Source organism: Haemaphysalis longicornis, unplaced genomic scaffold (assembly GCF_048455015.1).
Source record: "Haemaphysalis longicornis isolate Haplotype H1 unplaced genomic scaffold, Haemaphysalis longicornis Haplotype H1 scaffold_5, whole genome shotgun sequence".
Lineage (NCBI taxonomy): Eukaryota > Metazoa > Arthropoda > Arachnida > Ixodida > Ixodidae > Haemaphysalis > Haemaphysalis longicornis.
In genome coordinates, this window is record NW_027526385.1 from 146,759,261 (window position 1) to 146,779,149 (window position 19,889).

Genomic DNA, 19,889 nt, shown 5'->3' on the forward strand with positions numbered 1-19,889 from the left:
GTTTTCCTTGTAAATATTAAGATGCTTGGCTTGTTTTATTGCATTTTATAAGCAAAATATTTTTTTTGAGGAATTACCTCTAACTGAAGGGATGCTTTGCGCGGATGGCTTTACAGCCCGGCTAGCAAACATGAAAAATGTTCCCGACAGCGCCTACGGCACGTACAGCATTCCAGTGTTCAACGTGGTCTTGTAGACTTGGCCATTGATGCAAAAAAACTCCTACCTGACACGTCATGTTTGGGTGTTCTATCTGCAATGTGTGTGTCCTACTTCTTTTCGGAAAATCCTGCTAAGCGCACAGCTGGCGCTTTCGTGTCATAGAATAGCAGTGCATGTAACAGCCGACTACTGTTTCTCAATCTCTGTATTGGGATCCTCGTTTAACAATTATTGTTTTAGTACATAGGGTTGTTATACTTGTCCCTCTACTGTTTTTGCAGTCGCTTTAGGTTTTCATAGAGCGTGGAATCTTTCTCATTATATTATTTCGGCATGCCATCTGTTCTGCTATAACCGTTCTACTGGTTTTGCCTGCAGAGCGGTAATTTTTATGACTTCGTAATGCTAGTGCCACCATACTCAGCGCACTCTACAGCATACTGTGTCGGTAAATGTGCACAAAAGCCGAGACCATGTCCTTCTCTCATCCTAAATGATGGTATTAACGGGTATATATGACAGTGCAAATGCTTTCACTTTAATTGTGTAAACAAGTTGTCCTTCGATGGTAAAGATGATCCACTTTCTCGAGCACTGGTTCACGCAGATAAATGTTTCACGAAAGCCTCACAGAAATAGGTTACTACAACACCAACTGTGGTTAGCAATGAATTGACAAGTTTATAATGCCAGGCCTTTTTTAACACGGTTAAGTAAATAGAGATTTGACTAAAAATGATCCCTGAATTTTCACTTGTGGTGTCTCAATTAGTGCAAACTTGTGTAAGAAATATTCCGGTAAATAAAAGATACATTATGGCAGTAGAAGTAACACATTGAACGCCCATCTTTCCCATTGCGTCACAAAAAGGCATTTTAGCTACACCCCTGAGAAAAACTGTTGTATACACGCAGCAAGCTTAAAAATGGGACCCTGCGGAAGTACAGCCAATTGGAAATTCAAGTTATTGACGCCGATTCCCATATAGCACTATAAAGGGTCCGTTTAAATCTTTTTTTTTTCTAATACTTAGCAGCATTCCTAAAAAATGCTATCTCTCTGTAAGGAAAATGCTTAAAAGTAGTATGTCTAGGTTGGCTCCCCAAATTATACTTCTGGTTCTATTGCATATATAAATGCCCCAAAGAGGCTACCGAGGTGCGCAACATTTGGGGATGCAAAACAAGCGGATTAGAAATAGTTCCATCAAGCCTGCGGTTCGAACAAGCAATGCCCTGTCTCATACTGCAGAAGCACGTGTTTTCTTGATGTTTATGTCAGCGCACATTCCGAATAAAGTAAATAGTTCCACGTGAAAATATATTTTGGAACTTCAGTAAAAATGGTACCCAGTGGTTTAGTTTCGCCCCCAGCCGAACTTCATTCTGGATATTAAAGGGACACTGAAGTGATATGTAAACATTGCGGGATTACTAGCGCAAATTGTAGTCCGGAGTCCCCAGGCCATGTTTCGACCACTCTAGGCGCGTTTACGCGATTTTATTTAGTAGAAACACTAATTCGAAAATGCTGTCCTCCTCTCTTTACGCTCGCCCATTTTCTGTGGCGTTTTCGTGTGACGTCAGGAGGGGAAGAGCTGGCAATTGGCTGCGCCACGGCTGCGCTACTGCACGGCTCTCCGGCCGAGAGTCAGTCGGCCCAGCGTTTCGTCCGCCGGCTGCCGGCGGGTCGTCGCAATCAAGGAGGTTAAAAAAAATTGTTTGGTCGCAATTCGTTCGCTTAGTTGAAACGAAGCCAGGACACGTTTGTGAATGGAAGAATGTGCCTTTCTTTACTTGGTTTGTTTGTACACTGTATCTAGCTCCAAGTCAAGGTCGCTTCACACAAGCGCTGCACAAGCGCACATATGCGACGCTTCGCTGACTGGTACGCCAGTAGGAAAATATAAGGCCTCTTGAAGGCGGGAGAAGAGTCAGCGAAGTCAATATAGGTACTCAGGAAATAAAATCAACTGGTATTTTTACCCTACAGCGTAAAACTATGGCGCGGGAAGCATTTTTTTTTTGCGCTGGGCGAACAAGCACAGCGGTCAGCAGCACGACTACGCATCTGCGAACGCTTTTCCGTCTACGAAATGCAATTGCTAGACGTGAGCTACTGAGGAAACTCGGGCGACGCTTACTGCACGATCGCAGTACAACAAATAGTCACCTAAGCTGCTTGAAATGCCAAAAATAAATAAAAGTGTAAACCGGTTGTACAATATATACCCTATATTAGCAAGGCCTCTGCGTCCCGCTCCGTGGCTCAGTGGTTTGGGGCGCTAGGTATGTCACCGCGAATGTTTTGCAAGTCAGGAGTTCGAATCCCCGCAGGTACGTGCTTTTTTTTTGTAAGTTAACTTTTTTGTTTTCCGCCGATGTGTTCCATATTGAGTTCACCTTTTTTTGGGCCGCAACGTTCATGGCTACACGAACTATTTCACAAAACGCGCGCAGGCTGGCACTGGCGCGCTAGCGAGTTCTCCTTGGCGTGCTGTTGCCATAAGCACCGTCTGCTTGCAGGCAGTGGGCACAGTCCAGAATGAACAGACCCTTGGCCTGGTGCGAACAAACTTTTTACGATACAGGCATGAGGGAGGCAAGCTCCAAATATGGGGGAAAAGCGCATGACATTTGGGCGTCTGCGGGTACGCGGAGGGCGTTCATGCACTGCGTAGGTCTTGGCTAGTGAATGCTATGACTACAAGCCGTCCTGGGAGGCTTATCTTGTGCATTTTACAGCCGACAACATGGCAGAAGCGCGTTCCGATGATTACTGAGATATTGAGAATGCCTATCCAACAACGCCATTGGTTATGTTTTACAGAACCGAAACCGAAACTTGTGTGATTGCTAACATTGGGCATCGTCCAATCACGGCGCCCCTCCTCCCAACGTCACAGCCTTAGTTGGTGCGGCCGCCGCAAACCGCGCATGGTAGTTTTTCTTCTTTCGCGCTTTGTAAAATAATTACCGATTTGTCAACCGGATAAACGATGAAAAGTGTGCTAATTTGAGCCAGTCTACGCAGTGCAAGCAAAAACGGGAGCTTGACGAATTCACTTCAGTGTCCCTTTAACCTTGGTTTTCAAGGATTCTCCTGGTGGCAAAGTAGGCAGCGGCAGTTGTGGGTGGCGTTGCGTTTGCGTGTCCATACTGCGGGCGAAAAGCCTATCGCTGCTTCGAACAAACAATCACAATCGGATTTGCACCCTGTATAAGTTCTCTGAAATTCAGATAGACCGCCTTAAGCCCTAGCAAACGGTACGCGCACGCTCTCTTTGTTCTTTGAATAATTCACTTCGCCTATCTACAAGCCTGCGCTAACTCGGGCCCCCATTATACGCCATTTCGGTTGCGTTCCGAAACCCGGGCTTGTAGTAGGAACAAGACGAGCATGGCACTATGGTATGCGAAGCGTAGGCAAAACGCAATTCTAGACGTTTCAGTTCACAAAACAGTTTAATATTTTACAACAATATTACCAGGCCTAACGTATAAACAGTGTGCGTTGGATTGGTGGCGTTGAGTTTTCATTGGTTTTGCTTTATCTAGAATATCCTAGACAGCGCCGCGGCATTTGTTAGCTCCCGTGTGAAACAAATGGCCGTGTAGACGTTTTAGGGGAACTATGCCAGCGTTTTCTGCTGATATCGCAGTTCAGATATGTCAAAAAGAGCTACAGCGCTCCTCCGATTCTAATATCGTAGTACGTGTTTCTATGCTATGACTTTTTTCCCAAATAAAAGGTGCGTTTTTGAATACAAGGCAACTCAAGCGCTGTTCTTAGGTGCAAAAATTATGTGCTAACAACACACTTTTCAGTCAAGCTTGCAGGCCATGGATGTGTAATTTGGCACCCGTGCTGAAAAATGCTATTTTTGAAAGCCAATAAACCATGACCAATCTTATCCCCAAATAAATCGCTCACTGCCGAACTCGTCGCAGCGGAATTTATGCTTAAAAAGAGAGAGGGAAAAAGCTAGCAACAAAAGCAAAATTATATTGCTGATGGAGTCAGAGGTATGTGGATTTGGGAATGCAAGAAGCAGTGCATGACGTAGTCTTCTATAATACCACTAAATGCATTTGTCTGTATTCATGCGCCGCAAAAATGAGCCGACAACACCCAAGAGAAAAAAAAATTCTGCGTACCGCTTGCCTAAACTATGTATCTCATCAGTGTTGCATGCATGAAAGATTCGCTGGTCATCGGCTCTTGTTGGGCTGAAATTGGAAGACATAATTTTTGGTCACGTTTGAAACTTTACAGACCCAAAGACACAAAAATGTCGTCATGCATTTCAATACGGGAAGTCCAAAAAGCCTTGCTAGAAGCCCTGAAAACATTTCTGAAAAAAATTCATCCGAATTTTCCCCAGATAAAGCAACAATACTTCCCGTTTTAAAGCGCTTAAGGAGATCAAGAACATTTTCTTCCGGGTTACTGTTTGTGAAGTTATTGATAAACCGTTCGATACAATGGTCCTGTCAAAATTTACTATACTCGTAATTAGGATTATTGAAACGAAAAAGTTTTTTAAAGTGAAAAAACTTGCTTTGTTATCAGGCGTTATTTTACAGTAATGTAGAATACATCGTCATATTATATTGTGTGAAAATAAAGGACGCATTACCTCTCAATAAGAATCTGCCATTGTTTGTCCAGATCAATCTGGCAGACTGACCTGAGGTTTTGCAGAAATAAACGCTTCCAGTTTTGCCTAAACATGCTGCTATGACGTCCTAATGCGTCACCATACCTACTTGTTGCCTTTTGAAACCGACTATGTTGGTTGGTATGCTGCTGCCGAAGAGGATTCCTGTATCAAGCATAAGCCTATTACAGCTACATTCACTGGCCCTTCAGCTGGGGTAAGTATGCGAGGCTTGTTGGTTCACGTATGGACTTCTCAATTAGGAGATCTACATTGGCCATGAGCATTTCACGGCTCTTGTTATAGTCTTTAAAAATTACACCATTTTCTCGTAGGGGGACCCTGAGTAGTATGCGAAGCAGCCATGGGGTCGACTGAAGTTCCCATTATTTTCAGTTCGTCGTTTCCGTTGACGTTCAGCTTCGCGTGCCTGTTGTATCAGTAGCTTCTTCACGTAATTAGTAAGAGTGAAGGACCAACGGCGCGTTCGTAGCACATGCTCCCGTTTCGTTTTGTAGCGCAGTGCGAAGAGCGTCACGTACCTACCATTGCGGCTAGAGAGTCGTGGGATCGAAACCGGGCGCACCTAACTCTTTCTTTTATAGTGGACTGCGCTGACGTTAGCCCAAGCGCTCACGGGGCTGAAGAGACGAGCATGCGCAGGAGAGTGCGGATGGCGGACAACGACAACAAGGGAGGGAGGGACACAGCCGCGAGCATGAGATGCTTCGCACCTAAAATCTTCTTGAGTAGTACGCGTGAATTTTGTGGGGGTGTGCTTACGTCTTAGTAAAGCAAAACTTTATGCATTCACAATGATTTCCTCTTGTCCTTTGCCATTTACGCTGGCCTTCGTCCCGCAATAAGAAACAGGTTATCATTGTAGTTGGCCTTACAAATTGGTGACAATAACCGTGAGCCTAACGAACTGCGAAGTAGCATAGAACTGGTTTTAGCTTCATCTGCTTCTTCAGGTTCGCGAGTTTATATATCAGAATATCTGGTTGCAACTAACGTTGTTAGGTCATTTATCAGCTTCTCAATTCTGCGGCTGCTGCCTCTGGTAAATATCCGGAATCGCATCTATCATTCAAAAGCCAGAGGAGATGAGCCTTTAGATAATAGGTTCTCGCCATATGTTTTGACTAATTTAATCTGGGGACCCTCCTTTTTTTGCCAACGAGCCTACTGCTCTGATGCATCGTAATTTCCTGCAAATATTACAACCTATCTAAATTCATTAAAAAAGTTTTGCGCTACCGTTATTTATGCACCGGAACCCAAATACTTGACCGCATGCCTGCATGACTCCAAGCAATGTTACCCCAGACCGCTAATGAAAGACTGGCAACAAATTGAAGCAATTCTGAAATAGCGTTAAAGAAATGATTTGATGCGTTGAGCAGACTTTCAGCCTCAACGAGAAATAATGAATACTTTTCTTGAAACATTCGGGTTTGAATTTGTAAAGTACGTTATAAATTCGTGTAGTTGACGGTGGCGGAACATGCAAATTTTAGGTAGCCGTTGGTTCCCGTAAAACGCAATAGTGTGCGGAACCTGATGCATGTGTAGATACACAAGTATCTGTCGGGACAGGATTACACAGTGAAAAAATACCGGTGTAAATATATAAAGCACAAGATTTTGCTTCTCGAGTTCCTCTGTTAGAACTGTTCTTTTGTGATTTTTTTATGTATGAATTGAGAATATTTTTTTCTCTTGTTTTAGGTCCAAAAATTTGCGCAGTGGTAAATGTCCCAGATAGCATGAATAGTTCATAGATTACATAGATTACAAACGCTCTGCCTAAGATAAAATATTCAATAATTTTGCAACAAAGAACAACAAACTAGCTTTAAAAAAGAATTCATGATTGTCATCACAGATGCAGAAATAACATATAAATCGCAATATATTCTACTTAAAAAATTTTCCGTTTCCGAAGAGAAGCAACAAAGGGAATGATTCGGAATGATTCGGAACAAAGGAATTTGGAATGATTGAAAGGGTTCTCGTCCAAGTGATTGCTATCCACAATGAGAACAATGTAAACAGCGAAGTAAAAAATGACATTTCCAAGCTTTTTTCAAACCTATGAATCTCTTTTCAAGAAAGATGGTCAAACAAAGACACGTGTAATGCTAGCGCACAAAGAACCCCTGAACAAAATGTTTTCTAGAACTGAGCAAAGGCATATATCCAAGAGCTCTCTTCAACGAGAGGTAAATTTATGCAGAAGATGGAGAAAATCGGAGCTTTCCGGGCTGTGAGCTTAGTACTTTTCTTCTCATGCCTCGTTGTTGTAACAGCGCAGTACTATGATTTTGAATATTCACGATTCGGCAGTAGTGGCAACATTGGTCCAAATTCGGGCTACTGGAGTGGCCGTCCATACTATTCACATCGCAGTATGTATTGTATTTCCTCACTAATTTCTAACAAAAAGTGGATTTTATTTTTGTGTATGAAAATATAGATTCCTAATTACTCATCTGTGATCTTTATATATTTTTGGGGGTTCAGCTAAGGGGTGGAAGATACTTCATCGACACAAAAAATTTAATAGGGAGGAAAAATCGGAATCTTGCACTGCCTAATGGAGAACTACTGGAAAACGTTTCGAAGCAATAACTTTCAAATATGGCAATGGGAAACTTTTATTTGCTTGTGTAAGTTAAAGTTGTCTATTTATATGAAAGGTGCAGGTATCTGATGCCCGCCGGGTGGCCACGCGGCGGGCATTTTTTTACCACATTTTTCTGTCTCTAAAAATTCTTGAACTGTTTTTATAACCTAACATATTCTCCCCTTTGCTTTCCGAGGTTTGCTTAACTGCCAATCTTTATTTCTATCTTAATTCAATGAGCCCCTCATTTCCCATTCTGCTTTGGTCTCTCTATCTCTCTCCCTATATATATATATATATATATATATATATATATATATATATATATATATATATATATATATATATATATATATATATATATATATATATATATATATCTATATATATAAAAGAAGAGGGATAAAAGCTCAGCCTAAAAAGCTGAACCAGGACAATCCGGATGGACAATCCCCACACATAAAGCGGGTATGTGCGCACCGTGATCCTGTTCAAATGGCTTAAATGTAATGCCATTTGGCCTTTGCAACGCGCCCGCAGCATTCGAACGGGTGATGGACAACATCTTAATGGGTCTCAAGTGGAACATGTCTCTGTTACTTAGACGATGGTGTCGTGTTTTCTCCAGATTTCTTGACACCCTTCATCCGGCTCAAACAAATACTGATCTGCCTGACGGCCGCTGGACTACAGCCTAATTTGAAAAATTGTCGCTTCGGGGCCCGCAAAATGGCAATCTTAGGCCACGTAATGTCCAAGGAGGGTGTTCTACCTGACCCAAACAAGCTGCAGGCAGTCGCGGAGTTTCCCAAGCCGACGTCACTCAAGGCCGTGCGCAGCTTCATTGGCCTCGGCTCTTATTTCCGCCGGTTTCTCCGAAATTTCGCTCCCATCATAGTGCCCCTGACGAGACTACTGGGCAGCGACAATGGGATAACTTCGGGGTCGCCAGAGTGTAATGAGGCTTTTTCTACTTTACGGCGCTTGTTGACATCACCACTCATTTTGAGCCACTACGACCCCAGCGCCCCAACCGAAGTGCACATGGACGCCACTGGTATCGGCCTCGGTGCTGTTCTCCCACAGCGAGTCTGGTTACCTGGAATACGTCGTTGCATATGCCAGTCGGACCCTCACGAAAGCGGAGTCCAATTATTCCGTAACTCAAAAAATTGCTTGGCGATTGTTTGCGCCTTGGGAAAGTTCCGACCTTACGTATATGGCCACACATTCGACGTTGTCACCGATCACCACGCTCTATGTTGGTTGTCGTCTCTCAAAGACCCCACGGAATGGCCTACACCTTGGGCCCTACGCATTCAAGAATACCACATTCGCGTCGTTTACAGATCAGGGCGAAAACTCTCTGACGCCGATGCCCTCTCTCGCTCACCTCTGCCAGATTCGACGACGTGTCCCAATTCACCGGAGTCCATCGTTTCTGCCCTCACGCTTACTGACCTGACCCTCCACCAGCAACAAGACCCTTGGGTCTCTTCTATTATAACGTACTTTACCGCCCCGACGAACACCTACTAACCTCGAGCACTACGACAACAAGCAGCTCATTTCACGGTGTGTGAGGGTCTTCTATACCGTCGAAACTATATGTCCTACGGAAGAAAATGACTGCTCTTAATACCACGTTATTTACGAGGCGAAATATGTGCACCTTTCCACTGTGATCCCCAAACCGCCCAAGTTGGCGTCTTGAAAACTTGCGCTAGGCTGCGTCATCGGTATTACTGGAAGGGAATGAATAGTTTACTGTGAGGCCTGCCAATGACGCAAGCTACCCTATCCAAAGCCTCAAACAGACTTGCAACCTCTACCGTGCCCTTCGCGCCTCTTTGACCGGGTTGGAAATGACCTTTACGGACCCTTACCATTCACGCCTTCTGAGAACAGGTGGATTATCGTCGCCGTAGATCATCTTACGTGCTACGCGGAAAGTTCCGCGCTTCCCAGCGCTACGCCACGCGACGTCGCCCTGTTCCTTTTTCATCACTTTATCCTACGTCATGGTTCCCCCAAGGAGCTTCTCAGCGACAGAGGACGAGTCCTTCTGTCCGAAGTTCTGGAAGCTATCTTTATTGAATGCAAGATTGCTCACCGAACGTGTGCTGCCTACCACCCGCCGACAAATGATTTGAAGGAACGATTCAATCGCACGCTTGGTGACATGCTTTCTATGTACATAGCATCGGACCACTCCAACTGGGACGTGGTGCTTCCATTCGTCACTTTCCCGTATAATACAGCAAAGAAAACCACCACCAAGGTTTTTCGCTTTTTCCTTCTTTACGGACGCGAACCCTCATGCAAAATAAACGCCATCCTCCAATACAGCCCCGATGCCTCGGAAGGCAAGCACATCTCCGAGATAGCGCGACACGCTGAAGAATGTCGCCAGTTAGCTCGTTCCTTCACGCCCACTGAACAAATCGCCAAAAATACCAACACGACCTAGGTTGGTCATCTCCGCCTTCTTTTCCTCTTGGATCTCTTGTTTGGCTATTGAAACAGCTGACAACGTCTGGCATGTCTTCTAAGTTCCACGCAAAATATCTAGGCCCGTTTCGCATCATAGAGCACGCATCACCAGTACTCTACGTCGTCGAGCCGCTCACAACGTCTGACGATCTTCATCGCCGTGGCCGCGAGACTGTCCACGCCAACCGTTTGAAGCCGTACCACGAGCCCATCGTTACGTCCTCGCCGTGAAGTCACCAGGATGGCTCCTTGTCACCCGGGGGTGATTGTAACGAAAAAAAGAGGTCCGGGTCAAGGGAGTAAAGTTCAGGCCGAGATCCCAGCTGAAGTAGGACAATCCCCATGGACAATCCCCACGCATCAAGCGCGCAGCATCCGCAGCGTGATCGTGTTCAGTTCTGGCGGCCATGCTTCTTCGGCTGCTCGAGCTTCCTCGGCCTCCGACACTTGATGCCCTCGGTTCCTTGGCTGTCTAAATAAACCCCAATACAATATATAAATATATATATATATATATATATATATGTATATATATATATATATATAGAGAGAGAGAGAGAGAGAGAGAGAGAGAAATAAGAGTTGGAGGTCAAGAAAACCTCGGAAAGCAAATGGGAGGATGTGGTAGGTCATTGAAACAGATAAAGAATTTGAAAATAAAGAAAGAAAGTCGAGAAAAAATGCCCGCCAGGTGGTATCCGAACCCACGACCTCCAGAATACTGGGCTGGTGCGATGATCACTAGGATACCAGCGAGGCTGTTTTCCCCTCCACTTTCTGGTGTATTTATGTTAAGGTATTCTTCTTTCCTGCGCTTTGAGGTGATAGCCAGCACCACTCGGACTACTCGGGGTGAAGGGGACCTTTTTTGAAACCCCGGGACGTGACTCGAGGGTCTACGACATGTCGAGAGTGGTCGACCAGCGTTGAACCCTTTTAAGCTCCCTATTGCACCAAGACTGACAGAACAGAGGCCCTGGCTATTCATGTCGCGAATCAGTATAGGAAGTGAGGGGATCATTGAAATAAGACAGAAATAAGGGTTGGCATCCAAGAAAATCTCGGAAAGCAAAACGGAGGATGTTGTAGGTCATCTAAACAGATAAAGAATTTAGAAAGAAAGACAGAAAGAAAGGGGAGAACAAATGCCTGCCGTGTGGGAGCCGTGCCTGAGTTTGTGCCTCAGGAACTGCGGCGACTGGTTTTCTGTATGTCTGGGACCAGAACGGCGCCGCATTGGGGTGAGGGAGCGGCGGTGTGGTTACGCCGAACGCTGGTCAGTGCAGGTGGCGCGTCCTCAAGAGCAAATTGGGAATGACGAATGTGGCGTCACATCGACTTGAGGCGACAGAGGGAAGCATGCAGGCGCGAAGTTCCAGGGTGAAGGCGGATAACGTCCGAAATAGCGTGCAACGTGCCCAGGCATCTTACACGCAAAGCAGAAAGGGCGGTTGTCCGGTGTACGCCATGCACTTCGTGACTGATGCGCAAACTGTGGTTGGGGAAGCAGTGACGGTGAAACTGAGGTCAGCTGAGAATGTCAGCTAGAACGTCACGGCAGACTGCTGCAATGCTTTGGCGGTGACTTCAGCATAAGTGATTGGCGAAGATACTGGCACCTACTGCGGAGACCACGGGGGAAGTGTTCCGCAATTTGACCCAGGATGACATCTCTGCGAGCAGGCTGTAGCCCGGACACACACTTTGTCACGGAGCGGAGGAGGGACAACTGTCGAGCCACTTCCTCATGCACGAAGTCTCTAAAGGCGTAAGAAACGTGGAATCTGCGGAAATTGCGGCCAAGCACAACCCAGAGTCCCCCCGTGCAAGAGATCCTCGTGTGAGGGCCCCTTGCTTCCGCAGCTCATCAATGCTTAAGGGCAAGTTGACGACATCGGCAACCGTGCGCAAGTCCTTCAACAAAAGCATTGGAAAGGCGTCATCATCTATGCCTTTAAAATGTGCTCAGATTTCTCAGCTTCCGCCATAGAGGGGTCGACGCGCTTCATAGGTTCACGACGTCTTCTACATAGCAAGTCAAAGTCTCACCAGCCTGATGTGCTCGAATGCGCATACGCTGCTCCGCTTGAAGCTTGCGCACTCCTTGTCGGCCAAATACCGCAACAAACTTTACCTTAAACTCAGACCACGTCCGTCAGTCGCGATGGCGGATGCCATACTATACATAGACAACCAATCCTGGGCGTCGTTATTATCGGTTCTGTTTAAGAATGAAAGGTCTGGCTACTTGGCACCGCAGCACATCAACGTCGGCGATAATGGTATTGCACTCTCGTTCGGTCCGTTGTCCAGGGCAACGGGCAACTTCCGGCTCCAGAATTCCATGATTAAGGCGTGTCCGCGGCTCCTCCACCACTTGAAAGATGATTCATTGGCGAAGGTCTTCCATAAGGCGAGAGGTTAGAAAAAACGGATTAGGGAAGCAGCCACGAGCACACCGAAGCAGTCCGAGTGAATAGCGTGGATTGCCGATTCCGCTGTTCCCTCTGGTCAACACGACCCATTAGGGGTAAAGACGACTCTGATCCCTTTGGGGAGCATACCTATTCTTCTTCACTACAATGCACACGCAAATATATATACCTATAAATATATATATATATATATATATATATATATAGAAAATAAGGGTTGGCAGTCAAGAAAACTTCGGAAAGCAAAGGGGAGTTTGTGGTGGGTCATAGAAAGAGATGAACAATTTTTTGAGTCGAAAAGAAAGTGGTGAAAAAATGCCCGCCGGGTGGGATCCGAACCCACGACCTCCAGAATACCGGTCTGGTGCGATAACCACTACGCTACTGGCGGGGCGGTTTCCCCAGCACTTTCTCGGGTATATAATATATATATATAACCCCACTATAATATATATATATATATATATATATATATATATTATAGTGGGGTTTATTGGCAGGAAGGTATACCAAGGCCTGACTATCGCGGAGTCCAAACGCGTCGAAGCGAGCTCTCGGGTCGGGGCACCAGTCTCGCGCACAGCGCTCTCGATGGGGAAGGTATTGGGAGGAAGGTATAGCAAGGCCTGACTATCGCGGAGTCCAAACGCGTCCAAGCGAGCTCACGGGTCGGCGCACCAATCTCGCGCACAGCGCTCTCGATGGGGCTGTCTAGCCCAGACTCAAGCACATACCCACTTGTGGTGGATTGTCCCATATCCTAGTACATACATCGTCTGACGCGAGACGTGCATGGCACACACCCATTTAAGGAAGTGGCCGTGATATCGTCATTACAATTACCCCCCGGCAAAGAGAGGAGCCATCCTGGCGACTCAAGGCGATGCGACGACGAGGGCGTCATAGTAGGACTTCATACGCTGGACGTGCACTGTGTCGCGCCCTCGGCGACGATGATCCGTCGTGGCAGCGATCGGCTTAACTACGTAATTGACGGGGGACGTTTTCTCAAGAACTCTGTAGGGTCCATGGTAGTTAGCTTGGAGTTTCGGCGAAAGACCAGGCGTCTTGGACGGGATCCAGAGCCACACGAGAGATCCGGTGGCATAGGTAGGCGAGGTGGCTGAAGCGTCATGACGAGATTTTTGGCGCCCTTGATCCGCAGCGGTGAAGGATCGAGCCAGTTGACGGCCCTCTTCGGCATGCTTAGCTATCTTGGAGATGGGCCTGCACTCGGAGGCGTCGGGTCGGTAGGGCAGTATAGTGTCTAGGGTGCCGGAAGGCTCACGCCCATAAAGTAGAAAGAAGGGCGAGAAGCCCGTCGTCGTCTGTGTCGCCGTATTATACGCATACGTGACAAATGGCAGAACTAAGTCCCAGTTTGAATGATCCGAAGATACATACATTGAAAGCATGTCGCCAAGCGTGCGGTTAAATCTTTCGGTCAACCCATTGGTTTGCGGGTGATACGGTGTAGTTTTTCTGTGAACGACTTGGCACTGGGTCAGCAGGGCTTGTATTACGTCCGACAAAAAGACGCGTCCTCTGTCGCTCAAAAGCTCCCTGGGCGCACCGTGGCGTAAAACAAACACGTCATGGGCTGTAACGGTGGGGAGTGCGGCTGTTTCCGCATACCTGGTCAGGTGATCCACTACAACGATAATCCAACGGTTGCCTGCAGTTGTGGTGGGGAGGGGCCTGTAGATGTCGATTCCAACGCGATCGAAAGGGCGCGCGGGGCTTGGTAGTGGCTGCAGAGGTCCTGTAGGATGTGGCGGTGGAGACTTGCGGCGCTGGCATTCGGGACACGAGCGGGTGTACTTCGTAACAAACGTGTATATCCCGCGCCAATAGAAACGGATGCGCAGCCGCTGATATGTTTTTAGGACGCCAGCATAAGCTCATTGCGCATCAGCGTGTTAGGACGAACAGATGGCAGAACGCAAATGACGGGGAATAACTAGCAGCCATGTGCTGGGGTGAGATCTCCATCGATGGATCGCTGAAAAATATCGGGAGTTGCCTTGCTGGGATGAGGGCTGAGGACATTCACCGAAACCGCGGATGATTCCTCCGGGACGGCATGACCAGAATGGCGTCGAGAGCTTCCACGTACCCGAGACATTCCCCACGATATAATGTTGAAGGGCAATATGACGGGTTGCCGACAAGCATCACACTGGACCCACATTGGACGTCCAGGACAGCAGCGGGCAAAGGCACGCCTTTTCGAGACGAAAATACACTCGATGGCGTGAAAACAACAGTTGAATCAGGCTTGACGTCACAAGAAACAGGCACAAGCACGGAGGAATTAGGCGGAAGGGACGTGTCGTCCGTCACTATTAACCTGACGGACAGGTCATTCGATGGCGGTTCGCATGACGGAAATAGTTCGACCTGAGCACGAGCACAATCAATGATGGCGTGATGACGTGATAAGAAGTCCCGTCCGAGGATGATGTCTTGAGAACACGAGGGAAGGACAATGAACGTGATGTTTTGGATAGCTACACGAGCGGTGCACATGGCTAATGGTTTCACCTCTTGCGCGCTTGCGGTTCGGAGAGTAAGGTCGGAGAGTGGCGTCGTCACTTTTCGCAATGAGCGGCAGAGGCGTTCACTTAAGATGGACACAGCGGCACCAGTATCGACAAGCGCTAATGCGGCTACACCTTCAACAGTCAGTTCAATAACATTGGCGGGTGAGGAACGAGGACTTCGGCATCTAGACGTCGTTGCAGTTCTTGCCTCGGGAACTGCAGCCGTCAGTTTCCCTCGGCGGGTGGAATCTGGCGAGGGCGCATGGGGGAAAGGGAACGGGTACGCGGGGACGAGGAGCGGTGGCCTGGAAAGAGCGGTTGGTCCGCAGGGTATGAACTCGGTGTCGCGCCCGTGTCAACTCGAGCGAAATACTGCTGGGGTCCATAGTTGGGCGCTCGATGTGGGACGTCGTTGGAAAACGATGGCCGCCAGCGGCACTACCGGGCCACGTGTCCTGGAGTGCAACATGCGTAGCAAATGGGGCGGTTCTCGGGAGTGCGCCAGGGTTTCGGTATTTGAGGTTGCAGTCGGTTATACGCCATCGTCCGCAGATCTGTCATGTGGTAGTTAGGCTGGAAAACGCCTGGTTGCAGCTTTCGGACGATTATAGCATAACTTAACGGTATCGTCCCAGGAGAGGCAAGAGGTGAGGCCACCGGTGGCGCAAGGGGCGCTGCCACTTGGGGTTCGAGAGATGCCGCTACGGATGGCGCGAAGGACACCGTGGAAGGCGAAGCAAACGGGGCTGCTGCGGCGGAAGTCACAGGCGCGGGCACAGGCGTCGGTTGGCCGATTGAAGGAAGCGTCTCAGCAACCTGCTCTCGGATTAGGCGGCGCACATTCTCAAGCAAAGGACACGCAGGCTCAGAAGCACTGGGGAACAGGGACAGCTGCCGCGTTACGTCTTCGCGTATGAACTGCTCAATGTGGGGCAAAAGGCACGAAAGGTCAAGAGGTAAGGGTAAAGGCGATAGCGACCCTCGAGATAAGTCATCATTCGGCGATGAACGCTGGCGTGTGAAAACGCGCTGCTTTCGCAGTTCGTCGTAGCTTAGGCACAAATTTGTAACCTCGCTCACAGTCTGCAGGTTCTTTCCCAGCAGCATCTGGAAGGCATAGTCCTCAATTCCCTTTAGAATGTGCTTGATTTTATCGCAGTCGGGCATCTCAGGATTCACTCGCCCGCACAGGTCCACGACGTCTTCTATATAGCTCGTGTATGTCTCGTTTTCTTGCTGGGCTCGCGTGCGTAGGCGTTGCTCAGCGTGAAGCTTGCGGACAGCGGGTCGAGTGAATGCCGCCAAGAATCGGGACTTGAAATCCGACCAAGTTCCTGCAGCGGTTGTACGGTTACGGAACCACATTCGGGCTAATTCGTCCAGATACAAGTCGACGTTGTTGAGCTTCATGGCGTCATCCCATTTATTTTGAACGCTCACCCTTTCGTAAGAGGACAACCAGTCCTTGCATCGGCATCATCCTTGCCGCTGAAGTGGGGAGGTTCGCGTTGGGGCAGAACACCGGAGCACATGATGGGCGCGGGCTCCAGCGACGCCATTTCCTGGTCGATTCCTCCAGCTGCGGGTGTAAGCACTCGCTTGCTGCGTAATTCAAGGTTGGGGACCTTATAAGGTGTACGACCTCCACTACAATATAGTGGTGTTTATTGGCAGGAAGGTATAGCAAGGCCTGACTATCGCGGAGTCCAAACGCGTCCAAGCGAACTCTCGGGTCGGGGCACCAGTCTCGCGCACAGCGCTCTGGATGGGGCTCTCTAGCTCAGATTCAAGGACATACCCCCTTGTGATGAATTGCCCATATCCTAGTACATACATCGTCTGACGCGAGACGTGCACGGCACACACCCATTTAAGGAAGTGGCCGGGATATCTTCATTACAATATATATATATATATTACTATGCGAGAGCAAGAGGAAAATGCATCACAATTATCTACCTTTAGGATTTGAGATAAATTGGGGGTAAGTATGAATTAGGGACATTTCCAAGCTATTGCAGCTTGTAGTGAGCTTGTAGTCTTCTGATTGTCCAGCCATGGCATACACGGCGGCCGAGATCCCTATAGGCTAAGGACTATGTTCCGCAGCGCGGGATATGCTTGTTTCAGTCAAATATTGAATTCCTCCTGAAAATCGATCTGTGCGACAACTGGAAATCATGGAATATGAAATTCGCGTTCGACCTTGTTTACACCCAGTAAACAGTGCGCCACTATTACGCACCCTAATGGTTATAATGCTTGTTCCACAGCAGGGATTTAATGAGAATGACTTCCTGACGTAGAATGTGCACTGCAATTAGCAGAGTCTGACAACCACTCACGATCTGGACTACGCACCACTCATGGTCTCAAAAATACGCAATTAAAAAATTCATCGGGCCCCGACTATATCTCGGGATTATGATTCACCGACGCATACAAGCATGCCTCGTACACCCCGGTTTGTCACAAGGAGTACGAGGACTAAAACTATTGAAATTAAAAGGCACTGTTAACTGTAAGTTTCCAGAAACACTGTGCTTACCCTGCACTCAAGTGTGGTACGATCATGCAAGTAAAAACAAGAACAACTGCCGGCAGGGCCCCATAAATACGTAAGCTTAGTATAATTTGAAACCTGACCTTCAAGTATCTTCCACGTTGCACGTAGTGTCCAAATTGCGGTATCAGTATATCATTCACCAGCTACCTGGAAATTGGCGTGGATTAGTTGTGACACTCTTGTGTGAATTTAGGAATACAATCAACTAGGGCCAATTACAGAGACACCGAGGTTTTCTAAAAGTGCATGTTGCATTTGAGATTGTACTGTGACTTAAAAAATAAATATAGGAAGTGCTACACAAACGTTTTTGATTATTCAACCTTACTAACAGTCTGTACATTTGTGAATAAAATGCTGAAAGCAGCCAGTTGCCTACCCTTCAAACTGTTCTGCCTTTTATACAGACAAAACCATTGGGATGTATATATAAAAGTTTATTTTTACACACACTAATTTGCTTGAAGTAATGTATTGTACCCTTTAAAGGAAACCCAAATTACAGAAACGTGATTGAACAATTCTGGTTCTCGTTCTCCCAAAGTGTTTAATACTCCCAAATTATGATGACTAGAAGAAGTTGGGATATCTTCTCGCACACGTTCCTCTTTGAGCCGCGCTTTCCGAAAACATTATCTTAATAAATGTTCAGCGTAAGTAAGAGATTTTCTTTATCTTTTTATTAACAGAACTATTCCGTTAACGCAGGGTGCCGACGCCATGAAGTATGGAGGCATTGCGTGAGCGGCAGCTGTGCCGAGCGAAAATGCGGGCAACCTTGGCGACAGACATGCACAAGGGACTGCCGAACCGGATGCTTTTGCGGGCCGGCCTACTGTAGAAACCACTATAATCAGTGCGTCCGTGATATGTACTCACCTCCAGCCAATGCTTATTGCTATTACACGAAAAATTAAGACTTCAAAAGACAATTTATGAACTAACTAGACTAGACGAAAACCTCAGAATGTAAGAATGTCCGACTAATAAACGCCATTCTTGATGACCATAATAAAGATGCGGCTCACGCGGGCAAGGGGCACGGGCCTAGCTTGCGCCTCACGCTCGTGGCGTTTGGTTTCTGATCAGCGCAGCGAAAGGGGACCGGCTGTCCGGCTGCCATGCGTCACTATCTGCAACATGCTGGCGCCGTCAAACCCCAGAGACTGAGCGCGCGAGCAGACTTGACATGATGCGGTGCAGCATTCGAGGACGCTTGGCCTGCGGTCGCCTGGAAACTACCGAATTCTGCGAGCCTAGGCGTCGAACGCTGTCTACCGCTCGTGCTCGTGCTGATGCCACCTGGTCGCCTGCTTTCGTGCCGTCTTCCATGGAGGAGCTATGCTGCCGCCGTGACACTGTGAGCGAAGCCATCACAAAGGCGTCGCTGCTATTCAGTCACTGTCACAGGATCCGCTTACGTCGACCGGCAAGATCCACTCGCACCTGCGCGCCGTCAACAGCGGGTGCGAGAAGTTGAAGTCCATCATTAGGTGCATACATGAGACCATTGATTTAGACAACCTGGAGGCTGATTTGTTCGATAGCTACGAGTACAAAGAAAAGGTCGTCACGATCCGTACGCTGGTGTACCTCGCCAGACCATCTGCCATTCCTTCGTTAGTGGCTGCTCGGAGCACCGAATCACCAAACCATTACTCCGCCGTCATCCAGCATGGCAACACCATGGTGCCTTCCAGTGAGAGCAGGATGGCCGCGAAGGCGGTGGCGAACACTCCTGCGGCACGTGAGCCGTGCGTTTGTAACCGGCGGACCGTTCTCACAGATTCCGACGAGTCTGACTGGCCAGAGAGGCCAACGGAGAGAACGACAAATTACATTGTGGCCCAACTGGGTGTACCCAGCCGCCGACGAAGCGGTGACTGCGTCGTCGTTCAATACGGCCACGGAAATGACCTCTCCAGGTACCCCAATACCACGACATACGGTGATGCTGACCCGTCCAGCGTGCTGCTCCTCGACGCTTCGGACATGGCTGCTGTTCGGGGTGGTCCTTGCGGAGAGAGCTGTGGGTAATAAATGTCGCGAGCGGGCGCCGTTTCCACTTGTACGATGGTGGCCGCGTTACTCCCGGCACCAGCTTCTCCATTGGCATCTCCGCTGGCGTCAGCACTTCCTTATATCCGCGACTCTGATCGGCGGAGCAGCCTCCCAACTTGAATTGCACGAACCGTAAGGCGACCCTGGTTGCTCCGAGCTCGGGAGCAGCCACCGGGCAAATTCAACTGCCGCCCTTGGCGGCAGATTAGGAAGCTCCTGGAAAGCACGCCTTCCTCTGCCCGGATCATCGTTCCTGAGGAATGGGGGCGCAGTTCGCGATCACGATGTTTGCTCACGACGAATGGTCACGTGTGAGAAGCTACCATTCATGCCGCCTTG

General features: G+C 48.0%; 1 long non-coding RNA gene across 1 annotated transcript; it reads left to right on the forward strand.

Annotated features, from left to right (window-relative positions):
- The first annotated feature begins 6,949 nt into the window (after nt 1-6,949).
- On the forward strand, nt 6,950-18,505 carry LOC144139437 (uncharacterized). The gene is made up of 2 exons (XR_013316207.1): nt 6,950-7,234; nt 18,198-18,505. It is a non-coding gene; the product is annotated as an uncharacterized LOC144139437 (long non-coding RNA).
- The last annotated feature ends 1,384 nt before the right edge of the window (nt 18,506-19,889 follow it).